Source organism: Venturia canescens, chromosome 3 (genome assembly GCF_019457755.1).
Source record: "Venturia canescens isolate UGA chromosome 3, ASM1945775v1, whole genome shotgun sequence".
Classification (NCBI taxonomy): domain Eukaryota; kingdom Metazoa; phylum Arthropoda; class Insecta; order Hymenoptera; family Ichneumonidae; genus Venturia; species Venturia canescens.
The window spans coordinates 4107929-4122412 of NC_057423.1; the positions used below are offsets into that span (position 1 = coordinate 4107929).

The window sequence follows — 14484 nt, forward strand, 5'->3', positions numbered from 1 at the left end:
CCATCTGGACAGGCAACAGCGTATCGAGCCGTCACCGGCATTACAGAGATTCACCTGTTTTCGCGCTCACGTGCCGCTCGATCCGAAGCGCACTTAATTGACGGAGATTCAGTATCGATGCAACATTGTACGCTCGTCGAAAAATCGAAACTTCATTTCTCCCGTCGCCATACGAGGTCAGCGCTATCTGCGATCGATGGCCTGTCGGGGCGGCGTCCCGCAAGCGGAATTACAAAGAGCGCTCGTCTCGGAGGATTCGCGCTCGCACGCGCATTCTCAAATGACAGCCACCACGAAGCCCGGCGAGCGATACATTTAACCGGTACACAAAAGTGTGGGACTCGATCGCGCGTACACGTTCATTATCTTTGATGAAATCGGACGGCCCCGGCGCGAAGCAGTCTCCGGCTCGACTATCGTGTCCCTATCAGCGCGGAACATGTGTTAATGAGTTTACGCACGGGGCTTATGTCTCGGGCGCAATTTCCGATTCGATTGGTAATTACAGGCTTGCCGCGTGCACGACGTGCCGAACGTCGCTATTAAGGACAATTGGGGAGAGTAAAAGGGCTGGAAACGTCGTGCGTGAATGAGAGTCTCTTGTGGGTGTTTCGATTTTTGTATTTTTATCGACGAAACCGCGTACAAGGAACTCTATTCGGGTAAATTCTGTGGAAAAAGTGTACTCGAAAAATGATCTCGTTTCGTACCAAGTGCCACATACCGGATCTGCCTCTGTAGGTATACGCCGCGATAAATATTCCTCAGGGCAAATAATCCAGCCCGCATATGATAATAACAAAAATAATATAATTCCGCGAGCGCGTATGTGTTTGCGTTGAAAAAAATGGGATGTTGAGAGAGCGGGAGCTTCCCACTGTGTGCCGCGCGAGATGGTAAAAAATCAAGAGCACGATTTGCGTATGCATCAAGTCCCGGGGGCGCGTGTTGCGCACTCGCGTGTGCGCAAAAAGTACTTTCGCGGATGTGCGTTTCGCTGCTTCTTCTTTTTTCTCCTTTTTATCATTTCAATTTATGAGCGTAACGAACGCCGCACGGCGAGGGACCACGCGAGGCTGGGCGCATCGGGAATGCCCCGAGCTCAATTTACATGGCGAAAAGACGTCTTAAACTCGAGGAAAAAAGGGAAGGCGCGCACGTAAGAAATCCGGCGCGAGAGACCGCGACGGAAAGAAAGGAAAATAAATTAGTGGAAAAGGTAGAGGCTGAGACGAGGCGGCTGGCCCAGGAGAGGAAGAAAGTGGGCAGAAGGATATGACACAGTGAGAGTCGCCGCGAGAGATCGACAGTGACAACCGAGTCACCGGAGCCAAGGTCTACCTCTCCCTTAATTCGTGTCAATTCGAGAGAAAAATTCTCCCAGACACACGCAGCTACAAAGGGCTCGTCTCTCACTCGCTGCTTCGCTCGTTTGCGCGATCTTCGAGTACCGGGATGTGTCCCGAAGGCATAAAAAAACGAGACTTCGTGCAGGGAGATAGAAAGGGACGAAGATTAAGAGAGAGGAGCAAAAAAACGATTGCGAGACAGCGAAGAACGGAGCTCGGACTCGAGGGCGAGAAGATGAGAGGAAGAAAATAAATAAAATAAAAAATTGAAAAAATAAGAAAAGAAAAAAAAACAAGCGGCAGCATGTGATCGCTGAGAAGAGATCGTGAATCGGCCGAAATCGCGTCGCTGGCCAATCGCACAGGAGCAAGGATCGGCTGAGGCGTGGCGAGACCACGAGGCTCGAGCCAATCCTCGTTTAAGAACAAGCCAATCCACTCTTGGAACGAGCACCTCGTCTCCTGGCTCTTCTCTCGATTCTCCCAATTGCGGTCACGCGCGTCCCCGCGAAGCCAACTATAACTAAGCTCTCTCTCCGCCGTGGACGGTAAAGAACCTGCCTTTTATTCCGGCAATGCCCATTCTTCCCTCTTTCTCTCTCCAGCTCGCGCGACTGCGCCCAAATTTACCGCGGTTTCGTCCCTTTCTCGTATTTTTTCACTCGTCCGGATAAAACTAGAGCCAACCGCTTTCTCGCGATGCTTCGGATCATACGCGTATTCGGGAGATCGATTATTCGGGTCCTAAAGCATCGAGGATTTCGAGCTCCGATCAAGCGGTTGCGTAATCGTTCCATTCTCTTTGAAATTCAACAAAAATCGTTCCTTCGATGCTCCAGATTCCTCAGCGTTTGCGTTTTTAGTGATTCCAAAGAAATTCGTTCCGAGCGTAAAATTGTGAGCTCGACTGTTCGTCCGCCCGCAGACTCGTAATGATCGCAGGTTTTACTGAATTCGATTTGATCGAGAGACTTTGGAGGAAAAGCTGTAATTACGAAGCACGAAAAGTACTTTCGGGGTGGAGCTTGCTGAGGGCCACGATGGAAAAGGGATCGAATGAGGGGGCCGAAAGTGTTAACCCATTTTTCAGAAATGAGGAATCGTAGTCGTGTAGGATTAAGGGGGCGAGTGGGAAGAGCTTTCGGGACAGCCAATGGCTTTATATCATCTTCATAAAAACGTTGATGAATGAGAGGCTGAGCCGGGTTTTTTTTTACTGTCGGGGAGGATGCTCGCGGGGACGGCAACGTGGAATTTCGTGTCTCACGCGGCGGGCCGCCGTGGAGAATTAAAAAGAAAAAAGAATAATAAAACGGGAGGGTTGAAGGATGAAAAAAGACGACGTATATAATTTTCTGACGGATTTAAAAAGCGTCCGAACGCTCGATTGTCCCTAGTTTTTAAGGGGCGATGTTAGCCGTGTCCGAAGATTCGAGCGAGCCCTTCACCGGCGGACTATTATGCACTTTACGCTCGAATCACAATTCGTCTAGATGATCCATCGCTCCGCTGCCGAGCCCGTATATATGCTCGAGTATATTTTCAATATCTACGCATGTAAGTCTACACAGGGGTTTATGGCGATCGGTGCACCTGCTCGAGGGACAATGCCACTTGTCCCTCGAGCGAGGATGCGACGAATATCAAAATTTAATACGCGCGCGTCCGTGTGTGTTCGTGTTGTACGTAAACGTGGCTATGCTCCGGGGAGTCCGAGCAGCGACAATGGGATTCGGTTATTCGAGGTTTTCCTTGTCCCAGCATCGACCGCTAGATCTGCTCTGCTGCTAATGGCCCCCCAGCGCTCGAGCACAATTTTGATGGGCCTCATACGCCATTTGGAGAAAGAGGCTCGACGGAAAGGTGCCTGCAGGGGGTGGGGGGGAGCGGGAGTAACGAAAAGGGAGAAAAACGTCTGATTGAGCCTGTGACATATCGAGCACCTTCGTATTCTGCATATGGATTCATTCCCGGGCGCAGGGGAGCGGTGGGCAAACGGTGAAAAGAGCCGAAAAGGGGGTGCGCGCTCGGTCTCCGCGCTTGCATTAAGTGCGGTCCGATCGCGGGCAGCGGAATGTTGTACAAAAAAAGAGGGTTGAACTCGGGTCGAATGATTCAGGGCTAACGGTCAGGACACAATGGAAGGTCGTGTGTTGAATTCCGTTGGAGGGGAATACGAGCGATGCGGGGATTGGATAAAGAGCAATTATCATATGAATTGGAATGTATCCGGTTGGCGAGGGCGCTGTTGCTACAGCGTTGACTTCCTCGTCGTAAGAAATCCGGATAAACAACGCAGCGTCACCGGACAATCGCGATTGTCTACAAATTGTAAAAGATGCTCGAGCAGCAGCAAGCTGAGTTCGCGGCGACTTTTATACTTCGTCCCGCAATCCCGGATTTTCGATTCGAAGCAGATTCAGAGAAAAGGCGTGTGTTGCTCGCGAGGCTCCCGCGGGGACATTTATAATCGAGGAATAAAAGTGGCATCAACGCGGATAAATTTCGTGTATCGTTTCATCTGCGGAGTGTTAAAGGCTTCGGGGATTCGCGGTGGTGCGAGCGTCCCCGCGGCAAGGATCGCATTTCTCGGATGCAGGTACCCCTCGGAGAGCCATCGAATGCATTACACACATCTCAAAAGCCTCGGAGAGAATTCGCCAGGATTATATACAAATTTTATTTAACATCTCGTCGAATTTTTCTTCCTCTCTGCGTCCTCTCCTTCGCTTATATTCATACGGCGAGCGTACGCAGATATTTTTGGTGAGACACGATCGCGCGTTTTAATTCCTCGAGGCTATCGGTATCAGTGTCGCCTTCCCCGCCTCGCGTTCGCGTTTGTGTTTCATGCTAATGCGTATACGCGTACGAGCAGCCCACACCGCATCGGTGCGGAGCGACACGTATATATCGAACGAAAAACGAGAGAACGCGCAGATGAAACGAAAATGTATATCCAAAAAATAAACAAGTGCCCCCCTACGGTTCTCCCCCCCCCCCCCCGGCGGTGGTGCACACGTGTGCTCGGACGACGACGACGACGACAACGACGAAAGCGACGACGACGACGACGATGCCCCGTCGATGAGGGAAAAGAGATGCAAAAGCAACGAGAAACGAGAAACGAGCAGGACGGAAGACGGCCAACGAAGGAAGGGGGCTGGGGTGAACCGAAGAGATGAACGCAGGAAAGATGAGGCGAACGTGAGTCTCGGCGTGGGAATATGCGGCAGGTGCGCGACGGCGCTACCGGGGAGCCACTTGAAGGGGGGCAAGGCCCCCGCTAGCTCTGCGTTTCCCCCTTTTGACCCCCCCCCCCCCCCGCCCCTTCCATGCCGTCCTTTTACCACTCGTTCTCAACGCTGGAGTGCACCACACACTAAATAATACACTGGCACATTACTACACTTTACATCGCGCGCGCACACACACTCGTAAACCTGGGTACACACATGAAATGTGTATAAATGTGTATAGGTATTGGGACGTAATCAAAAAGTATTGCAGGTGTAAAATCGATCGGGTGCCAACGAGAGAACTGAGAGCAAAGTCGTTAAAGATCGCGGTCGTCAACCTCACACCGGAAAATCGTAATCGATTACTCTCTGCCCCCTCGATATATTCTCGCGCTTTTCTTTTTTACTGACAATTATCTTAATTAGTTTAATATTGTTATTTATTCGATGTGAGAAACGTTGGGGAGCGCGTACCGCGCGGAATGAAGTTTATGCTTTTCGGAGGATTCGGTTTTTTTAACGACGCTGAACGTTTGCAACGCTGGAGTCGAACGATATGAAGGATAAAAAGATTCGAGACTTACTGAAATTATTACGTTGCAAACTTCAGCGACAGGCGAGACTAGCCAATTCGGAGCAACGTCGAGGGAGCATTTTTTCGACGAAAGGGGGAAAAATTCTCCGCTCACTTTGGATTTTGCTGAAGTCGTGTGAAAAACACGTACGGAGTGTTATTAAAATGACGTTCGATGTAAGAAGAATAAAGATTTCAGTGAATCAATGAATATGCAGTATGATGGAGAGGATTACGAGCGAGCGGGGCTCGCGTAATTAATAGCGATTGTATCGGTTATAAATTGAAACCGGAGGCTTGATTAATTTAGATTCCGCATGAAGATTTGATTATTTTTCACTTCGATGTGTCCAATTAATAATTTTCGCTGGGAGAGTTGAATTCGCTCGTTTTTTTCGGGCCAATTTTTATTCAGGGCTGCTCATTATTTTTTAAACGGTAATACGCTGTCATAGTCAGCCCATGAAAAAAGTCCCCTCCAGGCATTTGGTAAGTTCGCTGCTTCGAACTACCGCACAGTGGCCGTGGCCGCGCGCGCGCGCTTATGTTTCGCAGAGAATAAAGAAGGCTTTTTTCCCTCTCGCTCAATCGCACTCGCCTGTACGGTGGCGAGGTCAAGGATATCAGGGGGGTAAAAGTCGTCGTTGCGTTCTCGCGCGCGGGGCGTTTTTGTAATTCGTTTTCGTCTCTTTTCTTCTTCGTACTTTTCGCCTCTTTTTTTCCTATGCGTATTTTTGTGTGTGCTGTACTTTTTTCCTTTCTTTATTTTCGTTTTCAAAGAGGCAGCATCAGGTGCGCGCAACGCGCTCGCGCCCCAAGGTGGAATTTAATTGTTGTCGTAAATTTGCAGCCAAGGACGCATTCATATGTTTCAGTGAGAAAGAGAGAGGGTGCATGCCCGCTGCACCGCCGCAAGTTTCGTATGGCAAGGTCGTTCTCTCTTTGCCGTTGAGAATAAAAATAAAATGAATAAAAACATATACATCTTCTCGTAATCCCTCGCTCTCGCTCGCGGTATCTCGCGAAAACAAGGGGGAGCCACCGCGATCCCAACACTTTATTTATGTACGCGCACTCCAACTGTACATATCCCGATACATTGCGTGTGCTTGTAATTCTGACAAGCACCGTCTCCTCAAAACCTCTTTCGCACGACGCTTTATTCCACGCTAGATAACACGTGTCATGCGTGCTTTCGCGAGCGTGTGTGCGCGCGAGTGCGATCCAGCACGTTGGAGAAACGACGCGAGCAGGCCCGGGGCTCGGGTGCCGGAGGGACGGAAAGTCGGGGAAATGATAATCGCTCCGCGATTTCTTCACGTTCATTCGCATCGCTAAATACTTGTTATTAAAGTATTTCGAAAAGTTTCGGTCTCGACGCTGCGCCTCTCGATCGCGGACCGAAAGTGCTTGAGCACCCTGCGAATTGGCAAAATTTCGAAACCTCCGGCTCGATTGATCGCAGGGCGTGTTTCTCTGACTCGATGCCGAGCCGTGAAAGCGTTGTTCGTATAACCGAGTTTTGGGAAAAGACTCCACTTTTGCTGGTAGCGAGAGAGCTTTTTCCTCAGGGGAATTCGAACCTCGGGGTGCTACCACAAAAAGGTTTTCTTGCTGGCAATAATGTTCGATTTACTCGGACTTTATGAGCTCGAGAGGAGATAAAAATAAATGTTGTTTTTTATTGATCATGAGCCGCTATTGATGCTTTGAAAAGAGGCTTCGTAATGGAAATTTTTCATTCGCAATTGAATGAGAATGTCGGAGGAGCAATTGAATTATCTCGATGAAAGGATTTAGTAATTGAATTCAGACATGCACGAGGATTCCCGCACATCTGCTGTTCCACTGGGTGGCGATGGGATTCCTCAGCTGTCAATAAGACTGCGGACAATGTATGTAACCATACAGCTAAAGATTTATTCCAATTCCCATTAAACGAGAGATAAAAGTTTACGTGTATAACGCAAGACGGAGCCGCGGACATTCGACATTGCGAAGAGAGTATCGCGTGTGTGGTGTACACCGCGCGCGACCGAGACCGAGATAGATGCGTGCCCATACAACCGGGACAGACATTGATTAAACTAATTTATGGCTGCGGAGTTGCCCAGTCCACTCGTTTTTCCACCTTTTTCACTTCATTGAAATTCAATGCCATTCTTGGGAGAACGGGGGCCCATACCCCTATTTATGGGCTATTTCGTGCCATTACATCGCGAGCGCTACTATGAGTTTTTACTCTCATTCGTTCGTTCGCTTACTTGGAATACTCTCGATGGAGAAAAAATCAGGGGAAAAACCGTACAACTTTATCGGGATTTCGAGAAAAAAGAACAAAGAGTTTAACAACATTTTAATCAAGTTCGATGTTTCCAGGAGAAAATATACAGAAGAGCAGCCAATAAGGACGAAACGAGATTCGATGCGATAGCATAAATTTTATATTCTAACGCTAATCGCTTAATTAGCGCAGTCGCGGAGCTTTATTTCTGTGGAAGAATATTTATAATGATTAAATCTACGTAAACGAGATTAATGACGAGGGTCATTAAGAGTGAGCATAAGCAACGACCCGCCGCTGCGGAGATGATAAGAGATTTTGAGAAATCTTCGAATGAACGGGGGACCGAGATAATCGATTGACCAGTTTTAATACTTTTTACGTATATCTCGAGTTTCGGCTGCGGAACAGAGCCGCAAGGTCGAATTATCGGAAGGTGCGTGTGTCGAATAGATAAAACGAGGCATATTTAAGGCGTAAGCGGCTACTTGCATGTCGAATTTACAGTCTAGGCGAAGATATTCGGGCTTCATAAGTGTATTCAAAACGGTAGCCGCGAGAGATCCTATCCACGCTCGTATAGTAACTTTTATCAAGACTTTCGATCGGGCCACACAGAAAGAGACCGAAATCGACGGGGGTCTCTCCTCGTTTAAGATACGAATTTTGCGTGAGCACGAGACACAACGAGCACAAACGAGTCTCCCATCGCGCCGGGATTCGATCTCACGATTTCCCTCGGAGACCCACGCGGCGATTTCTCCCTGCTCACGATCATCCAAAATCCAATAAAATTCACCGAATTATGGAATCCCATTAAAGCAGGAGGGAATTCAATTAAAACGCATTTATCATGATTTCAGTCACGACGAAACATTACAAATGAATAAACGGTTTCGCGATTATAATCACCGCAAAAACTGAATAGAAGCAGAAACGGTGAGTGTAGTTTGTACAGAAAAGATCGCGGGAAAAAAGGACGATCCATCGCCAATCTTTGAGGAACCGTCAACCGTTTGTACGAAGCAGAGACTTGCAGTTCGAGATGGGGATCAAAGTATTTTTGAACGGGAGCAAAAGAATCAGTGAACGTTGAACCTAGTTGTTTGCCACGATCCAGCAAAGTACTTTGGTGCAACCGGACAGAGTCTAACGAAGTAAAATGTCATGCAAATAAGCTGATTCGATCCGTTTTGAAAGCAGTTGAAAAGTACGAGGAATAACCGAATGAATGCGTTCGATCAAAATCGCACGACTCCAGTGCATCCTTCGATCGATGATTTAACGAGAAAATGAACGAGCTGAATCATTAGCGATTCGATAAGCTAAAAGATGAATCGACGGTGTTTTTTTCTCGCAGTGGAGTCTGCGGCATTGCGGTGAAAAATGGATCGAAGCAAAGTTCGCTTAAGAGAGCGAGTGGTGAAAATGTCCGAAAATAATGGAAGCATAAGCGCCAAGAAGGGCGAAGCGAAGGGCGAAGAAGAAGATGAAGAAGATCGAGTACAAATGAGGACAGAAAAAAGTCGTGCGCACGTTGGGTAATTGATCGGCGATGGTTTCGCGTTGTATTTGTCAATTGGTGAAAGGGTGGCGGTGGTGGTTTGTCAATAAAAAGATGTTGAGGCGTCGGGGGAGGGGTGGATTGCTCGAGGAAGGGAGGCTGAAAATCGTGGCCGGAAATGGTCGAAAGAGGAGCGCGGCGACGGCGGAATACTCTCGCGAGCAGGCCCCACTGATCGCGCGCGCACCCGCGCGGAGGCTGTCGGAGGCGAGCGATCTCGTGGGAAAAAGGAGCAGGTGTGACTCGACCGAGACTTGGTTGAGCCTCGACGTGGCCTTACGGGGTAAAGACGTATGCGAGCACGACCTAAACTACACGTCCGTGTGTGCGTGCGTGGTAAGAAACATATCTGCAGAGAGCGTAAGAAGCAAAAGGAAGAAGCGAGCAGGGCGAACGGGCAAAAAAGAGGGAGCGAGAGAGAGGAGCGGAGCGAGGGGCTGATGCGGTCCACGCACACGCGTACACGCGCAAGAAGCGTGTGGAACACGTGGTCACGCCGCAGTGGGCGTGCTCGAGTAAGAAAGAGAGCTAACCCAGGGAAAAAAAAGGAGGAAGATGAAACGGTGGAGATGGAGCGAGAAAAGGGACGGCGAATGAAGGACGGAAAGAGAGAGAGAGAGAGGGGCGGGGGGGGGGGAAGAATCTCTGTGTATCGTAGTTTATACGCGCAGGGGCTTTTATATAGAGGGGCTTCAATGAAGGAAAATAGAAAGATAAAAAAAAAATGGTGAAAAAAGAGGAGGAATCTTTACAGCCGCGAGAGAACTCTCATATAATGGGCATGCTTAGACGCTAGAGGATCGAAAAGAGGCGATATACTATAGAAGGAGAAACTCAACTCTCCGAGCTCCTACGAATATACGTGTATAGAGATACGGATAAGGAATATGGGAGTTTGCTGTTGGGCTTCTCGTATGTTATTATCGACTACCCATGCACACTCAAAGTACACGCCTCGATGTGTGCCTATGTACGCGCGTTTGACCCCGGAGCGGATTAATCAACGATTTGTCCCGCGTGATTTAGGAACTTGAACCAGCAGCAACTCTCCTACGATCCGGCTCTCCGTAATCACTACATCTTTTATCTCCGATCGTTCGTTATTAACGAAATAAAAGCGTAGCTGCGCACTCCGCTCTTTTTTGTTGCTACGATCGACACACGCGATAGCCGAGACGGAGAACGAGCCTCTCGATAATTGCTCGTAATCGCAACATTATCGAGACTCGCTCGCGAAAATCCCCATTTTTTTTCCAGATACTCATCGAAACCGAAGCTCGAGTCGAAACATTATTTTTCACACTTTTTGGTTTTTTCTCCTCCCCGACTCCATATGACCGCCGCTGGGTGAATCGTTAATTAGAAATTGACTCGGAATTTTTGCTTAATCGCGCCACAAGAACGTCGCCTCCGTTTCCCTGGAGATAATCGCTCCGAAAATTTCATCGCAGACGTTAAATTAGTCACGGGAACTCTGAGCGCGCGAGCTTCCCGACTACTCTTCGGTAGCTTCCTCCCCTGATAACCCACCCCGTCAATAAACACGATCTCGAAAGAGTTCGTGAGTTTCGGCAATAGCACGAAACAGTGAGGCGTTTCGATAACAACTTAATAGCATGTTTTCCCTATGGCTATTTATAGCGAGAGAAGCCAGTGCAACAGGTTAACGGCTACGTTTGAGAAAAGGTTTTGTAGGCTTTGGGGGGAACACGGAGCGGAGATCGAGTCTACGGACGTACTCGGGGCGCGGGCGCGTGAAGCTTAATCGAGCATGGGCGTTCGTGCGTGTGTGATAGAGAATTACGCCGGAGGGGAAGTTCGATTTTTTCGCGGATATGAATTATACCCTCTCGGAGTGGCATTCGCAAAAGAGTCGTGAACGTTGGAAATGCGTTTTGTATTTCAATATCATTTATGCGTCCCAAGTCTTTATAGATATCGAAGTACATAAGAGCAGAGCGTCTGCGTGTTTTAGTGAGACGCATACACACACGCACGAGCGCATGAATCTCTTGCCCAGCCGAGTGCGAGCCTATTTTCGGTCGTTTTTTCCATTCTCTTCTCTCACGTGTTACATTACACCATCGAGCGGATAATTTCTTTCCAAGGAAGTGAGCAATTCCCGAGAGACTCTCGCCGCGCGCGAGTTTAACGAAAAATAAAAACTTTTCAAAATTATACTCCCCCCGCGCCTCCTCACTCTTTCGGGGATCCTTGAAAGTGATCAATCTTTCATCATACCACGCTCCCAAACACGCCAATATCATTACGCTTTATTCGTCCCCTTTTTGTTCCAGTTTCACAGCGATTTCTCGCGAAAGCAAACCTTTTTTGCTCGATTCCCGGTCACCTTGCATTCGTTACGAAGGGCTCGTCGTGTATGGATTAGCTCGAACCAACGAAATTGTTTTATCCTCATTTTTTACAAATTTTTACTCACTCGAGAGCTCCTTCAGCTGCTGATTTCCTTCGAAAATCGTAACTGCAAATAAGAAACAAAAAATTTTATCAAAAAGTACTACTTTTGCGGAGTTGAAATGGTTGGAGTTCATTTACCACTCGGAAAAGTGATGGACTTTGCACTGCTTCATTCTCGGTCAGTCGCCCCGCTGAATCGTTCCGTCGGGAGCGATGCTCCGTCGTCAAAATTCATTCGATTCAATCAACCATTCAAATGTCGAAAAAAGTATTCAATAGCAACTATTTTTTCAAAAAAATTTCAATAAACAGGCTGTTTGAGTATTCATTTGTCAAAACGAACAGAAGCGAGCCATCAAAAAGATTTTTCACGAATTAGCTCACTTTTCGTATTTAAAAAATCCCCCGAAACACTCGAATGCTTTTATTCCAGGTAAATACCTTCAAAAAGTTACCTTCAAATGCAACTTCTTTGTGTACGAAATACCAAAACACATGCTTCAGTTCAGAGAGTCGATTTTTCCCCCTTCGAAAGCATTTCTGAAAAATCATTTTTCTCATCATTCGAGTTGGAACTTTCGTCGAAGGTTTCGTCAAATCCGGTCGACAGTTTGCGAGCTACGAGCAAACGGTGATCGGATACTTTGCGTTTGACATGAAGTTCTGTAAAGAGCAGAGTACGTTACGGGCCGTAATCCATTTTGCGATCGCTTTTACGGGGAGGATCAGTAGCGAAGAAAAATGCAGCCGAGAAAGAGACGCGGCCACAGCGAAATCGAGGTTCCAATTATGGAGAGCTCCTTGTGTTTTGCATTTTCACGTGTACCCAGGGAAGGAGAGACCCGTGCACTTTGCCAGGATAATGTTATAGCCACAAACTCGTTTTTTCTGGCGTTTTTTGTTGCCAGGGAGAATTTAGCGCACATGTGCGGATATAAATAAGGTAGCGGTAGACTTGATCTCGAGTATGAGTGAAGAAGAGAGAAAGAGAGAGAAAAAAACAAATATTTTGGAAGCTTGGACCGGAGATCTGGCCACGGTCTCGAACACTCGGGGCAATAGCTTCGGCAACTTCGTCCCGTTATCCAGCAGGACCTCGTTACGGATATACAATGCTCGTTTGTGCGAGGTTATTTTTCGCACACACTTGTCGGGGAAGAGGAAGCGAGGCGCGAACGAGAGATCCGAGCGCGCGCAATTGAGTTTCTTACTTTCGATAAACGCCCAAATGAACTCGGCGGTTTTAAGGGCACGAAAAACTTCGCGTGTTACACAAGCATTCGGTATACACCACAAAATCGATCGAGCTCGTAATGCCTACTCGAAATTCGAAATTTTGTGGCTTTCCAAGTTCCTTAAACGATGAAACCACTCGCAGGTAGCCGCGGTGTTAGGGGCTCTTTTAAGACTCTCTAGAGACCCTGGTCTCGTTACTTCACATTCTTTTGAGCGAGCTGCGATAACAGCGGGCCATTATCCTCTTCCTCGATTCGGTCCATCGAGGCAGATGGGGATGGCAACTTTGCACAAAAATGGATTAGAAAAAACTGAAAGGCCATTGTACAAAGTAAAAGTTTCGAGACTCCGATGACTTCGTACGAAAATTCGATACTTTTTTATTCGTAATAGAAGTGAGGTTCCAATTTAAAAGGTTTGAGCTAAAATATTGAAAAATTTTGAAAAACACCAAAATCTCATGATAAAAAACATGGAAACTTCTCAGCATTAGCAAATCTCCATTAAAGATTACAAAGTGTTTTGCACTCTAATGGATTCGAGATATTCGATATTATGCTCGTTACACACGATAAGCATTCCTTCACCTCGAGTTAACGATCAGGAGGATTCGTAAGCGTAATCGATCAAGGACGTATCCCCGAGCCGGTGATGTTTATGCGCATCACTTACCGCGACATTACGTTGCTCGTGGACGCTCCCAAGATTTATCCTCGTCGTTTTCTTGAGCACGTTGTTACCTGATGGGTGTGTACAAGAGCTAGCTCAACATATCGAAATGCAGCGACTTTGATTATTCGCTGTCGTAAGATCGCCGTCGAAAGCTCTCGAACCGTTGAAGCGGCTCGCGCAGTTACGCCTCTTTGGCAGAAACGGCGACTGATCGTGAAGCGAATAAAAGTGCGCGCGCGCGCGCGGATAAAAGTGAAAAGGTTGTTCTACCGGTCTTGGGGTGCGACGTCGAGGATGTCGCGAGTATGTTCGCGTTCAGCGAGGATCGACGTGGAGGATTTCGACCGAGTTGACGTTTCCACGACGCGTACGACCGAGTCATCGGCCCTAAACTGCCTTTCCTGTTTCAAGTCGCGATACACACATACGCGCCTGTCTCGGAGACCGCTCATGCGAGAATTCGCGTCTCCGGATAACCGTACACACTTTTAAGGGCTACAGATATCGGCAATTTAAATTAATGACGAAAAAATCGTCATTCATATATTCTCGTACGTTTCTGTTGACGTAGCGAAGTGATTCGAAGAGTTGTGACGCAGCTCGGAAGTTCCGAATAAATTTGTTTTTCTCATCTCATCATCGAGGCTTTCGTGCTGCGATTGAAGAAAAATTTCCGAGTTTTCTTCTTCGTCGATCATTTCAGAGGGAACTGTAATACCGAGAATGAAACATATTCCGCAGGAGCGAAAAAAATGAATAATTTATACAACACCGAAAAAATCATTTGGAGCAATTTCATAACGGATCGTCGACTCTCTCGAGCAGCACTTGGAGAGATTCAGAAGTAGAGAAAAGAGGATTGCATAAAGCGACGAGATCGTCGAAGATGAATGGAGTAGGAAGGAGGCAGAGAAAAAAGGCCGTTGTTTTTAGGAGCGAGAGTTAATTCCGCGATGGTATCGTCACTGACCGGGTTTCCTTGAGGCGGGGCAATTGGATATATATGTAAAGTAGGCAGCAAAGGAGATGAGGGCCTCGGATGCTGCGCGTTGCAAAAGTCTTTCCGAAAGGTGAGATATACGGAGCAGCGGGAGATGGAGGAGGCAAAAATAAGAGGAGAAAAATAAAGAGAGAGAGAGAGAGAGAGA

The 14484-nt window shown here is 47.6% G+C and overlaps 1 protein-coding gene across 4 annotated transcripts in view; it reads right to left on the reverse strand.

Moving 5' to 3' along the window:
• Positions 1-14484, reverse strand: part of LOC122407510 (tubulin polyglutamylase TTLL4-like) — a 179386-nt gene that overhangs the window by 37945 nt on the left and 126957 nt on the right. For 2 of the 4 annotated variants that reach the window (XM_043413778.1, XM_043413776.1), the window contains one exon: positions 11451-11492. The exons of the other annotated variants lie outside the window; for them this stretch is intronic. The gene's annotated coding sequence lies outside the window, so the exon portion shown is untranslated. The remainder of the gene's footprint in view (positions 1-11450; positions 11493-14484) is intronic. 4 annotated transcript variants of the gene reach the window in all.